Here is a 23959-nt window from a genome sequence, read left to right as displayed (position 1 = left end):
TATTAACTACCCCTTCTGAAACCTGGCTGAAATGATAGTAAAGGTCCTTAGAGTTACAGTAACAGCTATTGATGAGAGTGGTTTGTGTTTCTGATTTTGTTCTGCACTGGTTATTTGCTCTAAGATTTCACAAATTATAAAGCATATTTACTGATAAGCTGAAAGTCTGTACCCATGTATCCCTGTTTATAGCTAAGGAATCTGAAGCATAGATGCTTTGTGATTTGCCCAAGGTCAGAAACCTTGTTCAGCATAGATTGGGTTCCAACCCACTCTTGGGCTCAAGAACCCATACTCTGCCTTTCCTCAGTCTGTGGCTAATTAAAAAAAAAAGCCTGAATGGTGGCAATAGGAGCCTAGAGTCTTCAACACATATTTGAGGACTGAGTGAATGGAGAAGTGATAGCTGAATAGAGAACAGTAGAGGGAGAGAAACAGCAAGAGTGAGTAGAAGCAAGAAAAATGGTCTGCTGGGCAGAGTCTCAGAGAGGGACCAAGATGAGAGGGAGCCAGAGGGGAGATCAGGGGACAAGCTCACCAATCCCATGGTGTATCCCATATTCACAGCAGCCTTAAGTCTGCAACAAAGTGGGGAAATCAGAATGGAAAGACACCAGAATAAAACTTCTGTTTTATGGAAATCACAGGTCCTCATCCAATCACTTTACAAAAATGCTCCCATCAATCCTTCTCCATCTTAATTTGAATGGGCAATCCAGGATCAGACATATGAGAAATATGACAACCTGGAAAAAAAGATAAAAATGACATCAGAAGAAACAGATAATTTAAAAAAATTATTTATTTATTTGGCCAAGCTGGATCTTAGTTGTGGCACGTGGGATATTTTAGCTGTGGCATATGAACTCTTTGTTGAACTTGTGGAATCTAGTTCCCTGACAAGGGATGGAACCCGGGCCCCCTGCATTGAGAGCATGGAGTCTTAGCCACTGGACCACCAGAGAAGTCACAAAACAGAGAATTTTGAAAACTGAAAAATTTTGAAAACTCAAACCCATGTCTCAAGAAGATCAGAAAGACATTTTATTCATAAAATGAGAACAAGATGCATGGGAAGGGGAAATAAATAATGAAATAAACAAAAATAGATCTTGGAAATTAATAAAGTGTTTACAAAATAACCGTAAAGAAAGGATGGAAAAGAAAATCAAAGACAGCTCACAGAAAATTGAGCAAACAAATGACAGAACAAACGGAGCTAAATGGGGAATAGAAAGGCTACCATCATAGTTGTTCCTGAGAAAGTTATTTGAGAATGAGCTGCAGGGGAAAAAAAGGTGTGTGTGTTTTTATAGAGTGAGATAAGACATAACCATGAAAGATGTGGATCCAGGAATCAGGAACATCAACCAGAGAGAAGGGAATCCAAGGATCCGAGCTGGGCACGCAGCAGACCTAGAGAGAAACCAGTTGAGAACGGGATAAGAAGTGCAGAATCTGTGGGGACAGGGGACACGATATCACATGAGGAGTAGTTTAAAAGAAATGGAGGAAATATTGGAGATAAAAAATGTTAACACTCTTGTTTGATTTTTAACTTTTTGAACAAAACTGAGCATTTACATATATATATATATATATATATATATGTATGTATGTATATATATATTGGATGCACTGTATGGCTTGTGGGATCTTAATACCATGACCAGATATCAAACCCTGGTCCATGGCAGTAAAAGTGGACTTAACCATTGGACTGCCGGAATATCCCCAAAACAGAGCATTTAAACATGAGAACTAATGGATTTGTTGTCGATCAATATGAAAATTAAAGTACACTGCTAGAAGTTGGGAGATGAAGCCCTGAAGGAAAGAAAGGATTAACATTTCCTTTTCTTGTTTGTTTCTTATTTATCTTCCTTTTCCATGCATCTTGTTCTCACTTTATGAATAAAATATCTTTCTAATCTTCTTACGACATGGGTTTGAGTTTTCAAAAATTTTCCATTTTCATTTAGAAAGATGTTAACGACAACCCTGTATGCGAGACAGCAAAAGAGACACTGATGTATAGAACAGTCTTTTGGACTCTGTGGGAGAGGGAGGGGGGGATGATTTGGGAGAATGGCATTAAAACATGTATAATATCATATAAGAAACGAATTGCCAGTCCAGGTTCGATGCAGGATACAGGAAGCTTGGGGCTGGTGCACTGGGATGACCCAGAGGGATGGTATGGGGAGGGAGGTGGGAGGGGGGTTCAGGATGGGGAACACGTGTACACCCGTGGCGGATGCATGTTGATGTATGGCAAAACCAATACAATATTGTAAAGTAAAAAAATAATAATAATAATTGAAAAAAAAAGAAAAATAAGGAGAAAAAAAAATTTCCATTTTCAAAGTTCTTCCACCAGAGGGGAGTCAGGAAATACTGGCTGCACCTGAGGACCCCAGAAATAAAAGTTTAAATAAAGTGCTTATAACTACAAAGATTTCTAATATAGGATATGAACTTAGTAATAAAATGATATTATGAGGAGATGGGGAAAGGTATGAGAAAATGGGTTAACATAGCTGAAATTCTTTCCTGGTAAGTAATTAAATATCAAAAATTTTAAATCAAGAGAAAGAAAAATGCAATATCTAGCATTTATTAGCTATTGTGGTTGATGACTCCCCTCTTTGCACCAAGCAAAATTCCAAGGGCTCGGTAGGCTTTCACTTACTTTTAGTTCTCACAATGACCCTTTAAGAAAGGAAACTGAAGCTCAGAGCAGTTAAGTAATGTAGTCAAAGTGCCCAGCTGGTGTCACAGCCAGAATTCGAGGTTCCTGTCTCCGGAGCAAACACTCTCACACTATTCTGTCCCCCAAGGTAAGAATATCATCTAAAGACATTACTTATCTAAAGAAAGAAGCGTTTCCTTGGGAAGAAATGAGCAGAATTCTCTGTAGAAATTGATTTATTTTAACAATATGCACTTAGCACTGGGATTTTTTTAAACTTTAAGACAGCAGAAGTCACTTTATAGTAGTTAGTAATCCACAAGAATGGGGTTGTGTCTGGTGCCACCACCTTAAAATGGTGGGAGCAATCAGATGAAGTACAAATAAGAAGCAACAGTTATGCTGCTGTGGCAACTGCCAGTGTAGGAGACGTGTTCATGTTGATGAAACCAAGTTCTTTAAAAACATAGGGATGATAACACACAGAAACCAGAATAATAAGAGTGAACTGCGACCTTAAACAGATATTGTCCAGCAGCATCTTGCCCACCCACATGTGCATCCATGGGCTTCTGTCCACTCAAACAAAGGAAGGAAGACCCCTTGCAGGGGAGGTGAATTCCATAGGCTGGCATCTCTGTTCCCGCAAAGGCAAGGATGCTCTTGAAGATGCTCAGAGCAGTGGTTACCAGGGGCACCCACATAGAATCGTAACGGAAAATAAATATTGTTATCTTGTTTAATTGGACCAGGCCGAGTCTGTTAAAGGACATTAGTCTATTATAATATTAAAATTAGAACGTTTTAGAAAAAATATATCCAAAAAGGATTCACATGTACACACTACTAAATGTAGAATAGATAGCCATCATGGACCTACTGCATAGCACACACAGCTCCGCTCAGTGTTCTCTAGTAACCTAAATGGGAATAGAATTTGAAAAAGAATAGATACATATATGTGTATAACTGAATCACTTTGTACACCTGAAGCTAACAATACTTTTAATCAACTGTAGTCAATACAAAATAAAAATTATATATATATATATATCACCAAACTTAGATATAAAATAGTAGTTTTGTTGCAAATAAGAATTAGTATAATGTGAAGTATTTAATTCTTAATTGAATTTAATAAGAAGAGGAGTCTTGCATTCTATGGCTATTTTCCCTTCTGTTTATTCATGTGAGCATTTATAAAGTTTTGAGAAATAAAACAAGAAAAATACCTGACATCCCAAGGCTGGCCTGTTGTCACAACAGGGTGCTGCTCTTCTCCCGTTGGACGTAAGGGCTCTCACAGAACTCCAGCCTCCCACAGGGTCACCCTGAGAGCAGGAGCGAAGGAGACAGCAAACACCCGTCACTGCGCCCCCCAACACCACACCCGCTCCCTTGGCTGAAAAGCAACACTGCTCCTTCTTTACCAATCACACTTTTATCCTCACTCTGGTCTCCATACATGAAGTTACTGAAACTCATTGACTCTCCCCGCGTCCCCACTGCCGCCATTCTCTGCAGCACTCAACCTAGAGTGGCCCTGTTTCCTTAGAGCCTGCCACAAATTGCCTCACCTGAGCCCCATCCTAGAATCTTTCTTTCTACATCTTCCTCTGCGATGCCCAGGGTTCTCCCTCAGGAAGAGTAACCTAACCGTCAGCTTGTTCGCTAGGAAGTGTGTCTGGTGGCAGAGACTGGAGGCACTGACATGCGGATGGAAGATAATTCATACAGGCAGGCCCGCCCCTTGAAGCACATGGGGGAGGAGAGTTGGCTGGTCCCCTGCCTCCGTCTCTGCCTGGAAGCTTTATGAGCCCAGGAGCCAGGTAGCCAACTGAAATCATGAAACACGAGGACCAAGTGCCAAGGCAGAGAGAGGAGGAGGGTATCAGCAGATGAGATTGCACTTGGATCATGCCAAACACTTGTAAATGTGGCTGCACCCTTGACCTCATCCTTCTGTCCTTCCCTTCCATTCTTGTCCTGGTCCTGACCCTTGTCTGGGGCCTCAGCTGCCTGTGAATGCTGGACAGTGCTCCCTCTGCTGAATTAATATCGGGAGTGTCCTCCTCTGTTAGCTTCTGATTGATCGCTTCCTGGAAAGGCTATTGGTAGGAGGGAGAAGGGAGGAGCCTGGAGAAACTTGTCTCCGCCCAACTGTATGGCCAGATGCAGAGCCTCACAAAAGAAGAGTGTGTTCCTTTTTGACTGCAGTAGGTACCTGTTAAATATGTCCTGCTTTAAGGAGAAGAAAGAGACAGGCAGGGAGGGAGGGAGAGCAGGAAAGGAGGAGAAGGCGAAGGAAGGAGGGGGAAGGTAAGATGTAGCAGAAAATTAGGAAGAAGAAACAAAAGAATTATAATCAATCCTGAATCCCAAAGTGACCTAAATGTAAACCTGAAAGGAAAAAAAGAAAAAAGCTAACTATAAACGTACTGGACAAAATGAAAACATACTGGAAAAATACTGTTGAGTTGAGGAAACTTCTCACCAGGACACAAATCCCCAAAACCACTGAACCTCTTAAAAATTGAAAATTGCAAAGGACACCATAAACCAAATCAGAATACAAGAGACCTGGAGACAGTATTTGCAATATTTATAGTAGATACGGGTGAACATCCTCAGCACACATAGGAGCTACAAACTCCTGTGTGTTGAGGAGGCTACAAACCCACACGGGAAGACTGAAATCAGCTTTTAAAAACAAGAAATCAGAACAAACGATTCCCCGGGAGGTGACTTGCCCAGGGTCACATAGCTCTCTGTGGGCAGAGCGGAGGCCAAGTCCAGACCTTAAGACATGGGTATATAGGTAGGGAATGTGATTTTATTATATTTTTTTAAACTGATCAAATTGTACGTTTTATTCTTTTTTAAATTTTTTTCTTTATTTTTTGTTTCAGTTGGGCCTCTTGGCATGGGATCTCAGTTCCCTGACCAGGGATGAAACCCACAATACCCTCAGTGGAAGCATAGAGTCTTAACCATGGGACTTCCAGCAAAGTCCTAGGAATGAGAATTTAAAAATCCCAAAGTTTCTAGGTTTGGTCTCTGCCTGCCTAAACACATAGATCTAAGGTCATGCCCCTCCTGTTATATTGACATGCCTACAGTTTGGCTTTTTTTAAATCTTAATATTGTAAAACCAAGATCATAACACAGACAGTGCAGTAAGCCCTTCTTACTTCCTCCATCCGGGCCGGCCTCCCCTGCACAGATCCACTCATCACCCACAGTCCTGAACTGAGGGCCCAGAGAGCACAGGAAGACAAAGCCCTGGGTCTCCCCACTTGGTCACCTGTCCTTCCCCTCTCAGGTCTCAGTATCTCCTCAGAGCCTGGCACTGAACAGGCCCTGAGAGACAGGGTGGTGGTGAACCTGGATTCCTTGTATCTCAGAAAAAACCCTTTCCCCATCAGCCTAAGCACAGCACCCAGGGGCAGCCTCAAGGTGGCCAATACACAGGAGGAAAGGGTCTGACCTCCTCCGTCTCCTCTGCCTCCTACAAATTGCCCAACAGACTGTGCACCCTCAACACACACCTTCCTTCTGGGGTCACCACTAACATCTCATGGTTGCTCAAGAGAGCTGCAAGCTCCTAGACAGAACACTTGCCAGGCTTCCAGCAGCTGACCTGTCCAGCTTCCAAGCAGGTGCACATTCAGGCCCTTGGGAGGGAGCAGCAGGAGGTGATGGGAGAGGTGGGGGAGCCAGTGCTGGAGTCTGGGGTGCTGCCTCCTGTCAGCAGGGCCCACTCCCACAGAAGTTCTGGGGGGAGGGGGGTGCTTCCCTGCCTCTCCCAGCTGGTGGTGGCTACAGCATTCCCTGACTTGTGGTTGCATCCATCCCTGCATCCTGCCTCTGTCTTTTCATGGCTTTCTCCCCCTTTCTCTTTCACAGAGTCTCTGTGTGTATCTTACAAGGATGCTAGTTGATTTAGGGTCCACCCAGATAAGCTGCAATGATCCCATTACAAGATGTTTCACTTAAAGGATTTTCAAAGACCCTTTTCCTCATAAGGTCCCATACACAATTGCAGAGATTAGGTCATGGACATACTTTTCAGGGGGCCACCAATTAACCCACTACAGTACCCACAAATATCAGTTCTCCCCCTTAAGGTCCTGTGGATTGACTGTTGACCTTGTGCAGGAGCAGTGCTGGAGGGTGCCCATGTCTGCCCACCAAGTGGGAGGGAGCAGTCCCCAGGGCTGCCTGACTGCCCACCACACGTGAGCACGAGAGCCCAGGGGCCACTGATCGCAGAGTCCCTTTTGGAAGGGAGGGGTCCTTGCTCCCTCTCCAGCCATCCACGTGTGTCTTTGGAGCCTAAAGCATGCTAATACCACTCCTCGTCCAGCCTCTCTTGTTCCCCCTGCTCATTCCTCCTCACTGGCCCCTGAGGTGGGCCGTCCACCCTGGTCCCAGCAAGTGCTCACCCCTTCACTTGCCTCCACTGAGCTGTCAACTTTCCCACTGGTCTCTGACTGCTGGCATTAGACACCCCCTCATTCCTAATTCTGCCCTGTTGCTTATTCTTCCGAGTAATTCCAAATCTTACTTTCAGATTGCGGTTGTGAATACAAAACCCAGAAATGTCTATGATCACTTTCTGGCTGTGATGGTGAGCTGCTCAGAGGGGCTCCATTGAGATTAAAGAACTGTAAGAGACTGAGAGAGGTCACATCTGATGCTGTGTCACAGCGTCGCCCCTGTACATGGCAGCAACGGGCATTTAGAGACAGAGGACAAGGTGGCGGCAGATCACTGAACTTTACTATCCGACTGTTGGGCAAATTAAAAAGCTTGTTTCCTATAAGGTTTTAAAAATATTGAATAGAGATTAATCTAGAGAGATCCGCAAAAAAGGTGACACTTATTCTGTGCTTTTTGAATAATTTTTGAGCAGTGACCAGGTAATATCGTGTAGTTTTTTTCCCACAAAAATGCCATGCGTTTTCTGCATTGGTGGTGTAGAAGAGACTAATAATTGTCCCCAAATTTCATCCTTCCCTCCTTTTTAAAAAAATAAAAAAGCTTAAAACTTTTCCCTTAATGTAGTAAAATATACATAACATAAAATTGGCCACTGTAACCATTTTTAGTGTCCTTATTTTTTATAGAGAAGACCCTGAATTTTTGGTGGGTTCGTGGCAGCCCAGACTCTCTTTGTAGCTCCATGTAACCTCATTGCTAAATTCTGACTAATCAAAGGTGAGGGAAATGATGTGTGGATCTTCTAGGACATGTCATTGAAGGGAAATTCCTGTGCTCCATGTCCTCCTTTGTCCTTCCTTTGGGCTGGAATGTGTGATGAGAACCAGCTTCCATGTACAATCCCCTGGGAATGATGGCAGAGCAGTAACAGTCAACCTACCTTCCACCTACCTCCCAAATACCTAGCAACTTGGATTTTCATATCTGAAATGAAAAAAATCTACATTGTTTGTTGATAATACCAATATATTTTGTGAGCTCTTCGTTACAGCAGCTCAGCATCCCCATCCCAACCAATACAAGACCTTGCCTAGGCTTCATCCCTCCTCTAGGCTTAGAGTCTTCTCATCCTTTCAGAACTCTGTCTCTCTGTTCAGACCCTGTGAGTTGACCACTGCTTGGATCATATGTGGCTGTGACATTGACTTCTCCCAGGTCCCACGTCTGGGCCCTCCCCTGTCCTGGAGAGCCCAACACTGTGGCCTGTGAATCAGTGACCTCTTCAGGCTTCCAAGACTCAGTTCCTAGACTGGCCCAGCCTAGCCATGGTATCAAACAAGATTAAGAACCAATCCCTACAAACTCCCATCCCTCAGCCTTCCCAAAGCAAGGTGGCAGGAGGAACTAGGACTAACTTGTAATAAGTATGGGCATGCTTTCTGGGGTGATGGAAAAGTTCTGGAATTATGTAGTGGTGATATTTAGACACATAGTGAATATACTAAAAACTACTTTTCAATTGTGATTGTATGTTATGTGACTTATATTTCAATTTTTTTTAAATGTTACATTTTAGAAAGCTGTGGAGATGATAGGGGAAGAGATTCAGAAGAGTACATCTTGAGAAGGGACAGGGAGTGAGAGGGTAACAGGCAGGAAGGCTAGGGGTCTCCAAATGGAGGAAATAGGCTGCAAGTGTCAGACATTTTTTAAATTAAAAGTATCAGATTTTTTCCCTTCTCTCTACAAATTTAAAAGGAGGTTTCTTTTAAAATTCTGTGTTGCCATGACGATGCCTGGTTCCACCTGAACTTAACTTTTCTCAAACCTTGAACTAACCAGTTCATTTTTCTCATGGAAATGTTTTTCTTAAGCTCTATTAATGAAGCATGTATTTACCCTAGACTCTGTCTTTCTTCAAATCGGTTCCAATTCCGGTTCACCTAAGCCTCAAAATGACATTACAAACCAGTATGTTTTACTCATGCGAATGTTCTCTTAAGCTATGTTAATGAGACTATGTCTTTGCTTGGAAAACTGCCTTTCTTCAAGATTCATGTCAATTGTTTTATGGTCCAGGACAACTCACCTTGTGCCAATGTTATCTCAAAATGCATGTTGTAGGTGAGGGGCCTAGTGCCAATCTCTGAGTTTTGAGACATTTCCTTTCTCTATTAGCAGCCTACTAGTAGGTATATAACTTCCTACTAAAGACTAGCAGGAAGGTACTACTTCTGCCCCCTTCTGATGTCTATGTTGGAAGCTTTCTCTATCTCTTTTATACTTTAATAAAACTTTATTACACAAAAGCTCTGAGTGATGAAGCCTTGTCACCTGCCTCGGCTTGAATTCCTCTCCTCTGGAGGCCAAGAATCCCAGTGTCTTTCATGGCTCAGCAACAACCTTTCAGGAGGGTCAGATGGAGAGAGGACAGGGCAGAGACGAGGAAGCCATGACCAAATCTCTGCCTGCAGAAAGCAAAGTGACAAGTGACAGGGGTCATGCGTGGAGCTGCTGGTTCCTGAAGGTTAAGCACATTCAGGGGCTCTGGAGGGGACCCTGGCAGAGTGGACGAGTTGGGAGAGGTCTCCAAGATCCTTTCTTATGGGTCTAGGATCACCTATCCACAAAAAGCAATGAACTACTGATACTCGCAGACATTTGGGTGGGTCACAAGGACAGTTTTGTTAAGTGAATGTTTTAAAAGGTCAGTCTTAAAGTGTTAAACACTGCGTGAGGCCGCTTATAAAACATTCTTAAAATGCCAAAATTCTAAGGATGGAGAACAGACCAGTGGTTGCCAAGAGTTAGGGAAGACCCAGGAAGGGCGACCGTAAAGGCCCAGCACAGAGAGTTTCTAGCGACAGAACACTCTGTATGTCAATTGTCATTTTGGTTAAATGGGGAATGTGCACATATGATAAGATGCCATAGGATCATCCCCAAAACATAAAAACAAGAGCCTGCAGCAACTGGTGAAATTCAAGTGAGGTCTGTAGTCTAGTTAGTTGTATTCTGATAGTGACTGTAGCTGTATAAGTTATCAGCACTGTAGGAAAAGTGGGTGAAGGATACACAGGACCTCTCTGTAGTATTTTTGCAACTGTGTGGTTTTCTCTATGAGTCTAGACTTACTATATTTTTTGTTAAGTCTCTGATTCAAGAGCTGAATTTTGGAGGTGAGGATCAGTGGGTAAAAGAAGAGGAGGTGAGGCCAGCTTTGTGGCCTTGGGAAATGAATGAATCCTCTAAGTCTGTTTCTCATCTATGCACAGGAATGATGAGAACAGCAGACAACTCACCAGGGCTTTGAAAGAGAAGAGGAGGTAATGCCGACACAGTGAGCCCAGAAAACAGCTGCCCCTGTTGACTGAGCACCTACTCTTCGCCAAGCCCAGTCCCTGCCTTGTCTCATTCATCCTCTCAATGACTCTGCAGGCTACACACTCTTTCTATGAGCAAGGACACCAAGTCACAGCAAAAAGGTAGAGGAGATGAATTCCAGGAGGGCTGCATGATGGCAAATCCTCTTGTCACTCACAGAAGATGGGGAGACATGCACACAGCAGAATGGGGCTCAGAGCCTCTGTGACGGAAGAGTTCAGACAGCTTTCTCCCTGAGGTGGAGTGTTCCAGGAGTGAGTTAACACTTGGCACCAGTCACAATGAGTCCCTGTGGGGCCAGCCAGACTCCCTATGCCCACTAGGGACTAGGGTCTCTGGACTCACTTGTTAGACCAAGCAGTATTTGATGTTTATGACTCATCTCAAGCTAATAGGGATCATTTATGGAAGAAAATTACATCTTTTAGACTACTGGAGGGTTTAAGGATTTCTTTTCCTCTAAGGAAATGACATAGTCCAGAAAATAGACCCAACAAGAGGCAGAAAGACCAGCCCAATTTCTCCATTTGGAGGGCAAGTCTGAACCTTAGTTTTCCTGGGTAATAAACAGGGATAATAAATATTTTTATCACAAGGTTGTGGTAGCTTCCACGATGATGTGTGTGAAAGTGTTTTGCAGACTAGAAAGGGTTCAGGTGCTGCTATGTTTTTCCACAAAGTTTCAGCTTTTTAACAATTTTTTATTAATTTTAAAAGTCATCAGACTTACCATTTTAGCCATTTTTTAAGTGTTCAGTTCAGTGGTATTAAGGACACCCACATAGCTGTACAACTAGCATCATCATCCACAGAATGTTTTACATCAAAAATGAAACTCTGTCCCAATTATACACTAACACCCCATCCCCCCTACCCTCCATCCCTGGCAAGCACCACTGTACCCCTGGTCTCCGTGAACTTGCCCCTCTCAGGACCTCATGTGAGTGGAATCATACAGTATTTGTCCCTTGTGATGAGATTTTTTTTCTTTCTTGTTTACTTCCTGCAGTGAAATATATACCACATAAAATTTACGACTTAACCATTTTCAAGTGTACAGGTGAGTGGTGTCAAATACATTCAGATGTTGTGCAGCCATCACCACCACCCATCTCCATATTCTTTCATCCTAAAAACCTGAAACTCCATTAGACCGTAATGCCCCACTCCCCCTCCCACCACCCCTGGCAAACATCCTACTTTCTGTCTTTATCAATTTGACTACGCCGCCTACCTAATTAAAACAGAAAATACAGTAAGTCATTTGTGACTGGTTTATTTCACTGAGTATAATGTCTTCAAGGCACATCCAGGCTATAGCATGTGTCAGAATTTTCTTCCTTTTAAAATAAAAGAAAAAAAAATTCTTCCTTTTTAAAGTGAATGACATTCCATTGTACCTATAAACCACATTATTCTTATATTATTTTTCTTGCTTCCGCGTTCTGGCTATGGTGACAAAGGCAGCCTGGCAGCGAGTGGCCGAGACCAGTTCCCCTGAGGTCATCTGTGCTGTCAGCATGACCTCAGGTATCCCCTCTGCTTGGATGACTCTAAAGCCTCTCTAGTCACATGCTCAACCTGAAGCTTCCTACCCACTCCCAGTAATCCTATAAAAGGGGACAATGACAGGCAAGCAGGTCTCTGTAGCCATCCTGAGGGACTTCTCTTGGGATGCTGTGGTCAAGCGGAGCCCAATTTTATAGTCACTGAATCTTTAGGGTCTCCAAACGGGTGGTCTCAGTTCATGTCTCTGGATTGAAGCCTTGCTGAATCCTCACTTTGATTTGAGTCTGCAGCTCCCATGGTTGCTTCCCCATGAGCTTGTTTTACTGAGTCCACGTATGTCAGGCATCCATTCTGCATTCTCACAGAGGAATTTCATGACAACTGTATGCAGCATGTGGATCAGCTGAGTTCTGCACCTGGCAGTGGTTTTATGGAAAGTAAAACTTCCCTAGACAGGGAAGTAAAAAAGATACACTTGTGCTAGTGGAAGAGAGAAGAATCAGTAAGACAGAGTTTACTGGAAAGAAAAAAGGATGAAAAACAAAAAGTAACCTTAAAGAAGGAGTGGACTTTACAATAGGCAAATGACAACCTTGGTTTGAATCTTGGCTCTTCCCCTGAGTTGCAGGAAGAAAGCTCCCACCTTGCCCCTCCCCTTGGCTGCCTTATCAGCAAAATCAAATCAGATTCCTGGTCTAATTTCCAGAATGATTGTAAGACCCAACTGTAGTGTGTGGTCCTCATGGGATAACACCCATCACTCCTCTGTCTCTCCCTCAAAAGCTGAGAGGAGGTGACCATGATGACCTGGGCATTTTCTAGGATGAAACAGCCCTGATGAAAGAGTGGGTGGGCCTCCATTGAAGGTCCAGACCCTCTGCTGCCCTTTCTGCTTGGGCACCAGCAGTCCACCAGGACTTATGGTGGCACCACTTAGGTCTACCAGGAGTCTAGCTGCAAGAGGCACAGGCTGTGAGACCTTTCCTTGTTTCTTTATCTGAAAAATGGAGCTGATGCTTCCTAGAGTTGATGTGATTAAAACAGGAATGGTGTGGACAGAGCCTGCACACAGTCTGTACACTCTCATCCTTCCATACACTTCAGCTTTTTGATCAGGAACCAAAAAGGAAATAAGACTGGTTTTCTGTTGTAACTTTTCTGAGTTGCAAGGTCACTAGCCTTCCTGTAAAAGTCCTCCATTTGAAGAGAAATAGATCTATGGTCAAGTAGAAATAAGCCAGGGTAGAAAAGAGTAGCATGTTCTCAGCCCTTCCCACAAACTTGGCATCCATCCAAATGGCCTTGACCACCAAGGCTGGGCCTCCTCAGGCAAGTTGCTGGACCTGAAGGCTCTGGAGTTGTCCTTGTCAGCAGGGCTCAGTCTAGGCGACTTGATCAAAAGAGTGGGGGCGGGCATGAAGAGAGTGGCTGAGGGGTGGCTTTAGTCCCCTCTCCCAGGTACCAAGGGAGCAGAGCAGGGACAGGGGACTCTGCAGGGGAGGTCCTGGAGGGCTTCTCAAAGGAGGTGATGCCAGACTTTGGCTTTACAGGATGAGTAGGATTTCTCCAGGTTCGATGCAGCAGGTGTCCCTGGCAGAAGGACCTGCATGAACAAATCCTAGAAGCCACGTGGATGTGACCCTCAGCAGCAGCAATATGACCAGTATGTGGTGAGGAGCTGGTGTGTTGTGCAACTGTGCCACTTGCTGGTGGCATGAGGGTGAATAAAGCAGGCAGGCTGGTGAGTGGGTGGATGGAGAGGGCTGAGGGCTGGAAAGACGGCCATGGGGTGGGGGAGTGGTTGGCCAAGGGGCTCACGGTGTGTTGGTGGCAGGTCTCCTTCAAGGAGCCGAGGCAGGGTGGGCTGTGTCAGAAGGACATGAGATGTCGGGGCTGGGGTTGTTTCTCTTAGGGGGCAGCAGGAGGGGGGAAATAAGTCTGGATGGGGCCTGGTTGGCAGAGTGTTGGTAACTTGAGCCACTCAAAAGTGAGGGTTTCACTTCCCTTTTGGTTCTCTGAATATATGTGGGACCAGAAGGTGTGCGTGGTTTATTGCAGAGACACACAGAAGGCAGCTGCATCTGCAGAGCTGAGAACAGCTGGATCTTGTTCACACTCAGCCAGAGGAAGACTCCTGGGTAAGCAGGGTGGGTAGGACCCCCGCCCATCTCCCCATCCTCAGGAAGACTGTCTGAGAAAAGGGTGATCTTCATTACAGAAGAAAGGAAATGGAAGCTCAGGGAGGTGAGGTCATGGCCTGAGGCACAGGTTAAGCAGGGGCTGCTGCTGCGGCTGCTAAGTCATCTCAGTCGCATCCCACTGTGCGACTCCATAGACGGCAGCCCACCAGGCTTCCCTGTCCCTGGGATTCTCCAGGCAAGAACACTGGAGTGTTCTTTTTCCTTCTTGAGTGCCATTTCCTTCTTGAATGCATGAAAGTGAAAAGTGAAAGTGAAGACGCTCAGTCGTGTCCGACTGTAGCGACCCCATGGACTGCAGCCTACCAGGCTCCTCCGTCCATGGGATTTTCCAGGCAAAAGTACTGGAGTGGGGTGCCATAAGCAGGGGCAGAGCCTGGATATGGAGGCAGGTGTGTCTGTGTTCCTACAAAAGCTTTCCTAAACCAAGATGACATAAAGCATAGACAGTGTAGGTCTCATATTGCAGTTTACTGGCAGAGGGTGATCTCTGGAAAGTGCAGGATGCCCATAGATGGAAACACTCAGAAATGTGATGACACTGTATATCAGAAAGAACTTTTATCAAGACAGACCACGAAAACAAATCTAAGCACTCCACCCAGGTAAAAGAAGTGTGGTGCTGTGTCTTCACAAAGCTGGTTGCTTCATGTCCCAGTAATGGGTCCCACGCCTTGTATTCTAGCCAGGCTGTGCCTGGGAGGGTGGAGGGAGCCCTGGAGGCCCTGGAGCAGGAGGAGCAGCAGAGAAGAGACAGGGCACCTGCCCAGTGCTGGGAGCTACAGAAACTCCATACAAACAGACCCGCCACCAGGAAAGTGCAAGGTTCCAGGGGGGGCCTGGAGAGGAACTGGGGGAGCCAGCAGGGGGAAGAGCTTTGGAGCGGGAACTCTAATTACAGGTAACATTTCACCTGGTGAGGCAGGTGGGGAAAGGCCTTGCAGGGGGAGAGGTAGCCTGAGCGAAGGCCTGGAGGCTGGGGCGGAATTAGAGTCCAGGCAGCTGGGAGTCCTTCAGGCCCCTGGTCCAGGCCCCATAGAGTCAGGAGGGTGTGGAAGACAGGAGTAGGAGCATCAGGAGGGCCTGGCGATGGGCTGACTTTGAATTTGACACTGCCTTTACCCCTCCTGTCCCTGCCCATAAAGTGTGAGCTGTACCATGTGGAAGGAGATGTTTGGTAGAATCTCTGTCTGCCCATGGGAAGATAAGGGCTCTGTGTCTGGCCATGCAGTTGGGCAGGGACAGGCTTCCCCACAGTCCTCCCTTTTCCCAGAAACAGCCTTTCCAGGAAGTGACCTGGAGGCTAACAGAGGAAGACACTCGCAATAGAAATCCAGCAGAAGGGAGCACCATCCAACATCCATACCCAGCAGAGGCCCAAGACAAGGGTCAGGACCAGGACAAGAATGGGAGGGAAGGACAGAAGGATAAGTCAAGGGTCATGATGCATTTACAATTCTTTGGCATCATCCAGGAGCTGGCCCTTCTGCTGGAGCCCTCCTCTTCTTTCTGGCTTGAATTTTCCTTCTCATGCTTCATGATTTCGATGGGTGGCCCTGGCTCCTGGGGTCCTGCAACTTTGAGGCAGAGAAGGAGGCAGGGGAGCAGCCAGTTCTCTTCTCCCACGTGCTTGGAGGAAGACCTACCTCTGTGAATACTCTCCCATCCACTAGGTTAGTGCCTCTAGCCTCTGCCACCAGGCCCACTCGCTAGTGGACAAGCTGATGGTTACTCTTCCTGAGGGACAACCCCAGGCATCACAGAGAGGAGGTGATAGAAAGGTAGATTCTAGGATGGGGCTTAGGGGAGGGGATTTGGGGGAGGCTCTAATGATATGGGGCAACTCTAGGTTGGGTGCTGCCAAGAACTGGGGTCAGTTCTACCAGTGTGAGTCTCAGTAACTCCATCTGTGGAGTTGGGGACCAGAGTGAGGATAAAGGTGCAATTGGTAAAGAAGGAGCAGTCTTGCTTTTCAACCAAGGGAGGGGGTGTTTTCTTGGTGGGGACGCAGTGATGTGTGTTTGCTGTCTCCTTCACTCCTGCTCTCAGGGTGACCCTGTGTGAAGCTGGAGTTCTGTGAGAGCCTTTACATCCAAGAGGAAAAGAACATCACCCTGTTGTGATACCAGGCCAGCTTTGGGATGTCAGGGGTTCTTTCTTTCTCAATCCTTTATAAACATTCATGTAAATAAACAGAAGGGAATATCCCCACAGACTTCAAGACTGCTCTTCTTATTAAATTTATTTCATAACAAAATATATCCTATTATACTTACTCTTCTTTACATCATGAAAAGAAAAGAAAGAAAGATACCAGCTCAGTCCTGTCCAACTCTTTGTAGCCCCATGAACTGTAGCCCACCAGGCTCCTCTCCATGGGGTTTCCTAGGCAAGAATACTTGAGTGGGTTGCCATTTCCTTCTCCAGGGGATCTTCCTGACTCGGGGACTGAACCCACATCTCTTGTGTTTTTCATCTCCTGCATTACCACTAGTGCAGTTTTTAAACTTTATGTCTCCCCTTTAGGCCACACTTTATCTAAAGTCCTCTCATTTGATTATTATTATGAACTCATGGCCTTTCACAGACTCAACAAGGCCCAATGAAGTATATTTATAGTAACATTACTTTTTATTATTATTATGATTTTACTGTTATATGTGGGTGCCCCCTTATGACCACTTCTCTGATCATCTTCAAGAGCATCCTTGTCTTTGCAGGAGCAGAGATGCCAGTCTCTGGAATTCCTCTCCCCTGCAAGGGGTCTTCCTTCCTTTGAGTGGACAGAAGCCCATGGGTGCACATGTGGGTGGGCAAGATGCTGCTGGACAATATCTGTTTAAGGTCACAGTTCACTCTCATTATTCTGGTTTAATCCTGTTTTCATGCCTACTTTTCTAGAGAACTTGGTTTCATCAACACAAACATGCCTCCTACATTGAAAGTTGTCACAGCAAGAGTCACAGATTTCTTGTTGGCACATAATTCAACTGCTTCCATCATCTTTAAGGTGGTGGCGCTAGAAACCACCCCATTCTTGTGGGTTACTGAATACTATAAAGTGACTTCTGCTATCTTAGGGCTGCCCTGGTAGCTCAGACAGGAAAGCATCTGCCTGCAATGTGGGAGACCTGCGTTTGATCACTGGGTTAGGAAGATCCCCTGGAGAAGGAAATGGCAACCCACTCCAATACTCTTGGCTGGAAAATTCCATGGATGGAGAAACCTGGTAGGTTATAGTCCATGGGATTGCAAAGAGTAGGACACGACTGAGCAACTTCACTAGTAGCTGTCTTAGAGTTAAAACAATAAAAAATCTTAAGTGCATCTGGTTAAAAAAAATCAATTTGTACAGAAGGTTCTACTCATTCCTTCCAAGGAAAAGCTATTTCTTTCAGTTCAGTTCAGTCGCTCAGCCGTGTCCAACTTTTGCGACCCATGGACTGCAGCACGCTAGGCCTCCTTCTCCATCACCAACTCCCAGAGTTTGCTCAAACTCACCTCCATTGAGTTGATGATGCCATCCAACCATCTCATCCTCTGTTGTCCCCTTCTCCTCCTGTCTTCAATCTTTCCCAGCATCAGGGTCTTTTCCAATGAGTCAATTCTTCTCATCAGGTGGCCAAAGTATTGGAGTTTCAACTTCAACATCAGTCATTCCAATGAATATTCAGGACTGACTTCCTTTAGGATGGTCTGATTGGATCTCCTTGCAGTCCACAGGACTCTCAAGAGTCTTATTCCACACCACAGTTCAAAAGCATCAATTCTTCGGCGCTCAGCTTTCTTTATAGTCTAGCTCTCACATCCATACATGACTACTGGAAGAACCATACCCTTGACTAGATGGACCTTTGTTGGCAAAGTAATGTCTTTGCTTTTAAATATGCTGTCTAGCTTGGTCATAACTTTTTTTCCAAGGAGCAAGTGTCTTTTATTTATTTATTTATTTTGGATATTATTTATTTTTTGTTTGTTTTAATTTTATTTTATTTTTTAACTTTACAATATTGTATTGGTTTTGCCATATATCAAAATGAATCCACTACAGGTATACATGTGTTCCCCATCCTGAACCCTCCTCCCTCCTCCCTCCCCATTCCATCCCTCTGGGTCGTCCCAGTGCACCAGCCCCAAGCATCCAGTATCGTGCATCGAACCTGGACTGGCGATTCGTTTCATACATGATATTATACATGTTTCAATGCCATTCTCCCAAATCATCCCACCCTCTCCCTCTCCCACAGAGTCCAAAAGACTGTTCTATACATCAGTGTCTCTTTTGTTGTCTCGTATACACGGTTATTGTTACCATCTTTCTAAATTCCATATATATGTGTTAATATACTGTATTGGTGTTTTTCTTTCTGGCTTACTTCACTCTGTATAATAGGCTCCAGTTTCATCCACCTCGTTAGAATTGATTCAAATGTATTCTTTTTAATGGATGAGTAATACTCCATTGTGTATATGTACCACAGCTTTCTTATCCATTCATCTGATGGACATCTAGGTTGTTTCCATGTCCTGGCTATTATAAACAGTGCTGCGATGAACGTTGGGGTACACATGTCTCTTTCCCTTCTGGTTTCCTCAGTGTGTATGCCCAGCAGTGGGATTGCTGGGTCATATGGCAGTTCTATTTCCAATTTTTTAAGGAATCTCCACACTGTTCTCCATAGTGGCTGTACTAGTTTGCATTCCCACCAACAGTGTAAGAGGGTTCCCTTTTCTCCACACCCTCTCCAGAATTTATTGCTTGTAGACTTTTGGATCGCAGCCATTCTGACTGGCATGAAATGGTACCTCATAGTGGTTTTGATTTGCATTTCTCTGATAATGAGTGATGTTGAGCATCTTTTCATGTGTTTGTTAGCCATCTGTATGTCTTCTTTGGAGAAATGTCTATTTAGTTCTTTGGCCCATTTTTTGATTGGGTCATTTATTTTTCTGGAGTTGAGCTGTAGGAGTTGCTTGTATATTTTTGAGATTAGTTGTTTGTCAGTTGCTTCATTTGCTATTATTTTCTCCCATTCTGAAGGCTGTCTTTTCACCTTGCTAATAGTTTCCTTTGTTGTGCAGAAGCTTTTAAGTTTAATTAGATCCCATTTGTTTATTTTTGCTTTTATTTCCAATATTCTGGGAGGTGGGTCATAGAGGATCCTGCTGTGATGTATGTCGGAGAGTGTCTTGCCTATGTTCTCTTCTAGGAGTTTTATAGTTTCTGGTCTTACGTTTAGATCTTTAATCCATTTTGAGTTTATTTTTGTGTATGGTGTTAGAAAGTGTTCTAGTTTCATTCTTTTACAAGTGGTTGACCAGTTTTCCCAGCACCACTTGTTAAAGAGATTGTCTTTAATCCATTGTATATTCTTGCCTCCTTTGTCAAAGATAAGGTGTCCTTAGGTGCATGGATTTACCTCTGGGCTTTCAATTTTGTTCCATTGATCTTTGTGCCAGTACCATACTGTCTTGATGACTGTGGCTTTATAGTAGAGCCTGAAGTCAGGCAGGTTGATTCCTCCTGTTCCATTCTTCTTTCTCAAGATTGCTTTGGCTATTCGAGGTTTTTTGTATTTCCATACAAATTGTGAAATTATTTGTTCTAGCTCTGTGAAGAATACCGTTGGTAACTTGGTAGGGATTGCATTGAATCTATAAATTGCTTTGGGTAGTATACTCATTTTCACTATATTGATTCTTCCAATCCATGAACATGGTGTATTTCTCCATCTATTAGTGTCCTCTTTGATTTCTTTCATCAGTGTTTTATAGTTTTCTATATATAGGTCTTTAGTTTCTTTAGGTAGATATATTCCTAAGTATTTTATTCTTTTCATTGCAATGGTGAATGGAATTGTTTCCTTAATTTCTCTTTCTATTTTCTCATTATTAGTGTATAGGAATGCAAAGGATTTCTGTGTGTTGATTTTATATCCTGCAACTTTACTATATTCATTGATTAGCTCTAGTAATTTTCTGGTGAAGTCTTTAGGGTTTTCTATGTAGAGGATCCTGTCATCTGCAAACAGTGAGAGTTTTACTTCTTCTTTTCCAATTTGGATTCCTTTTATTTCTTTTTCTGCTCTGATTGCTGTGGCCAAAACTTCCAAAATTATGTTGAATAGTAATGGTGAAAGTGGGCACCCTTGTCTTGTTCCTGACTTTAGGGGAAATGCTTTCAATTTTTCACCATTGAGGATGTTTGCTGTGGGTTTGTCATATATAGCTTTTATTATGTTGAGGTATGTTCCTTCTATTCCTGCTTTCTGGAGAGTTTTTATCATAAAGGGATGTTGAATTTTGTCAAAGGCTTTCTCTGCGTCTATTGAGATAATCATATGGTTTTTATTTTTCAATTTGTTAATGTGGTGTATTACATTGATTGATTTGTGGATATTGAAGAATCCTTGCATCCCTGGGATAAAGCCCACTTGGTCATGGTGAATGATCTTTTTAATGTGTTGTTGGATTCTGATTGCTAGAATTTTGTTAAGGATTTTTGCATCTATGTTCATCAGTGATATTGGCCTGTAGTTTTCTTTTTTTGTGGCGTCTTTGTCAGGTTTTGGTATTAGGGTGATGGTGGCCTCATAGAGTGAGTTTGGAAGTTTACCTTCCTCTGCAATTTTCTGGAAGAGTTTGAGCAGGATAGGTGTTAGCTCTTCTCTAAATTTTTGGTAGAATTCAGCTGTGAAGCCGTCTGGACCTAGGCTTTTGTTTGCTGGAAGATTTCTGATTACAGTTTCAATTTCCGTGCTTGTGATGGGTCTGTTAAGATTTTCTATTTCTTCCTGGTCGAGTTTTGGAAAGTTGTACTTTTCTAAGAATTTGTCCATTTCTTCCATGTTGTCCATTTTATTGGCATATAATTGTTGATAGTAGTCTCTTATGATCCTTTGTATTTCTGTGTTGTCTGTTGTGATCTCTCCATTTTCATTTCTAATTTTATTGATTTGATTTTTCTCCCTTTGTTTCTTGATGAGTCTGGCTAATGGTTTGTCAATTTTATTTATCCTTTCAAAGAACCAGCTTTTGGCTTTGTTGATTTTTGCTATGGCCTCTTTTGTTTCTTTTGCATTTATTTCTGCCCTAATTTTTAAGATTTCTTTCCTTCTACTAACCCTGGGGTTCTTCATTTCTTCCTTTTCTAGTTGCTTTAGGTGTAGAGTTAGGTTATTTATTTGACTTTTTTCTTGTTTCTTGAGGTATGCCTGTATTGCTATGAACTTTCCCCTTAGGACTGCTTTTACAGTGTCCCACAGGTTTGGGGTTGTTGTGTTTTCATTTTCATTTGTTTCTATGCAAACTTTGATTTCTTTTTTGATTTCTTCTGTGATTTGTTGGTTATTCAGCAGTGTGTTGTTCAGCCTCCATATGTTGGAATTTTTAATAGTTTTTCTCCTGTAATTGAGATCTCATCTTACTGCATTGTGGTCAGAAAAGATGCTTGGAATGATTTCAATTTTTTTGAATTTATCAAGGCTAGATTTATAGCCCAGGATGTGATCTATCCTGGAGAAGGTTCCGTGTGCACTTGAGAAAAAGGTGAAATTCATTGTTTTGGGATGAAATGTCCTATAGATATCAATTAGGTCTAACTGGTCTACTGTATCGTTTAAAGTTTGTGTTTCCTTGTTAATTTTCTGTTTAGTTGATCTATCCATAGGTGTGAGTGGGGTATTAAAGTCTCCCACTATTATTGTGTTATTGTTAATTTCCCTGTTCATACTTGTTAGCATTTGTCTTACATATTGCGGTGCTCCTATGTTGGGTGCATATATATTTATAATTGTTATATCTTCTTCTTGGATTGATCCTTTGATCATTATGTAGTGACCTTCTTTGTCTCTTTTCACAGCCTTTGTTTTAAAGTCCATTTTATCTGATATGGGTATTGCTACTCCTGCTTTCTTTTGGTCCCTATTTGCATGGAAAATCTTTTTCCAGCCCTTCACTTTCAGTCTGTATGTGTCCCCTGTTTTGAGGTGGGTCTCTTGTAGACAACATATGTAGGGGTCTTGTTTTTGTATCCATTCAGCCAGTCTTTGTCTTTTGGTTGAGGCATTCAACCCGTTTACGTTTAAGGTAATTACTGATAAGTATGATCCCGTTGCCATTTACTTTATTGTTTTGGGTTGGAATTTATACACCCTTTTTGTGTTTCCTGTCTAGAGAATATCCTTTAGTATTTGTTGGAGAGCTGATTTGGTGGTGCTGAATTCTCTCAGCTTTTGCTTGTCTGAAAAGCTTTTGATTTCTCCTTCATATTTGAATGAGATCCTTGCTGGGTACAATAATCTGGGCTGTAGGTTATTTTCTTTCATCACTTTAAGTATGTCTTGCCATTCCCTCCTGGCTTGAAGAGCTTCTATTGAAAGATCAGCTGTTATCCTTATGGGTATTCCCTTGTGTGTTATTTGTTGTTTTTCCCTTGCTGCTTTTAATATTTGTTCTTTGTGTTTGATCTTTGTTAGTTTGATTAATATGTGTCTTGGGGTGTTTCGCCTTGGGTTTATCCTGTTTGGGACTCTCCGGGTTTCTTGGACTTGAGTGATTATTTCCTTCCCCATTTTAGGGAAGTTTTCAACTATTATCTCCTCAAGTTATTTTCTCATAGTCTTTCTTTTTGTCTTTTTCTTCTGGGACTCCTATGATTCGAATGTTGTATCATTTAATATTGTCCTAGAGGTCTCTGAGATTGTCCTTATTTCTTTTAATTCGTTTTTTTTTTTCCTCTCTGATTCATTTATTTCTACCATTCTATCTTCTAATTCACTAATCCTATCTTCTGCCTCTGTTATTCTACTATTTGTGCTTCCAGAGTGTTTTTGATCTCATTTATTGCATTATTCATTATATATTGACTGTTTTTTATTTCTTCTAGGTCCTTGTTAAACCTTTCTTGCATCTTCTCAATCCTTGTCTCCAGACTATTTATCTGTGATTCCATTTTGATTTCAAGATTTTGGATCTATTTCACTATCATTATTCGGAATTCTTTATCAGGTAGATTCCCTATCTCTTCCTCTTTTGTTTGGTTTGGTGGGCATTTATCCTGTTCCTTAACCTGCTGAGTATTCCTCTGTCTCTTCATCTTGTTTATATTGCTGAGTTTGGGGTGTCCTTTCTGTATTCTGGCAGTTTGTGGAGTTCTCTTTATTGTGGCATTTCCTCGCTGTGTATGGGTTTGTACAGGTGGCTTGTCAAAGTTTCTTGGTTAGGGAAGCTTGTGTCGGTGTTCTGGTGGGTGGAGCTGGATTTCTTCTCTCTGGAGTGCAATGAAGTGTCCAGTAATGAGTTATGAGATGTCTATGGATTTGGAGTAACTTTGGCAGCCTGTATATTGGAGCTCAGGGCTGTGTTCCTGTGTTGCTGGAGAATTTGCTTGATGTGTCTTGCCCTGGAACTTGTTGGCCCTTGTGTGGTGCTTGGTTTCAGTGTAGGTATGGAGGCATTTGATGAGCTCTTGTCAATTAATGTTCCCTGGAGTCAGGAGTTCCCTGGAGTCAAGGTTTGGACTTAAGCCTCCTGCTTCCAGTTATCGGTCTTATTTTTACAGTAGTCTCAAAACTTCTCCTCCTATACAGCACCATTGATAAAACGTCTAGGTTAAAGAATGAAAAGTGTCTCCACCGTGAGGGTCACCCAGAGAGGTTCACAGCGTTACATGGAGAAGAGAAGAGGGAGGAGGGAGTTAGAGGTGACCCGAATAAGATGAGGTGGAATCAAT

The 23959-nt window shown here is 43.2% G+C and overlaps 1 pseudogene; it reads right to left on the bottom strand.

The window, feature by feature from the left end:
- LOC129643522 (apolipoprotein L2-like) overlaps positions 1 to 23959 on the bottom strand; it is a 44437-nt pseudogene that overhangs the window by 6015 nt on the left and 14463 nt on the right.

Source organism: Bubalus kerabau, chromosome 1, assembly GCF_029407905.1.
Source record: "Bubalus kerabau isolate K-KA32 ecotype Philippines breed swamp buffalo chromosome 1, PCC_UOA_SB_1v2, whole genome shotgun sequence".
Lineage (NCBI taxonomy): Eukaryota > Metazoa > Chordata > Mammalia > Artiodactyla > Bovidae > Bubalus > Bubalus kerabau.
This window is presented reverse-complemented; position numbering and strand designations above follow the sequence as displayed.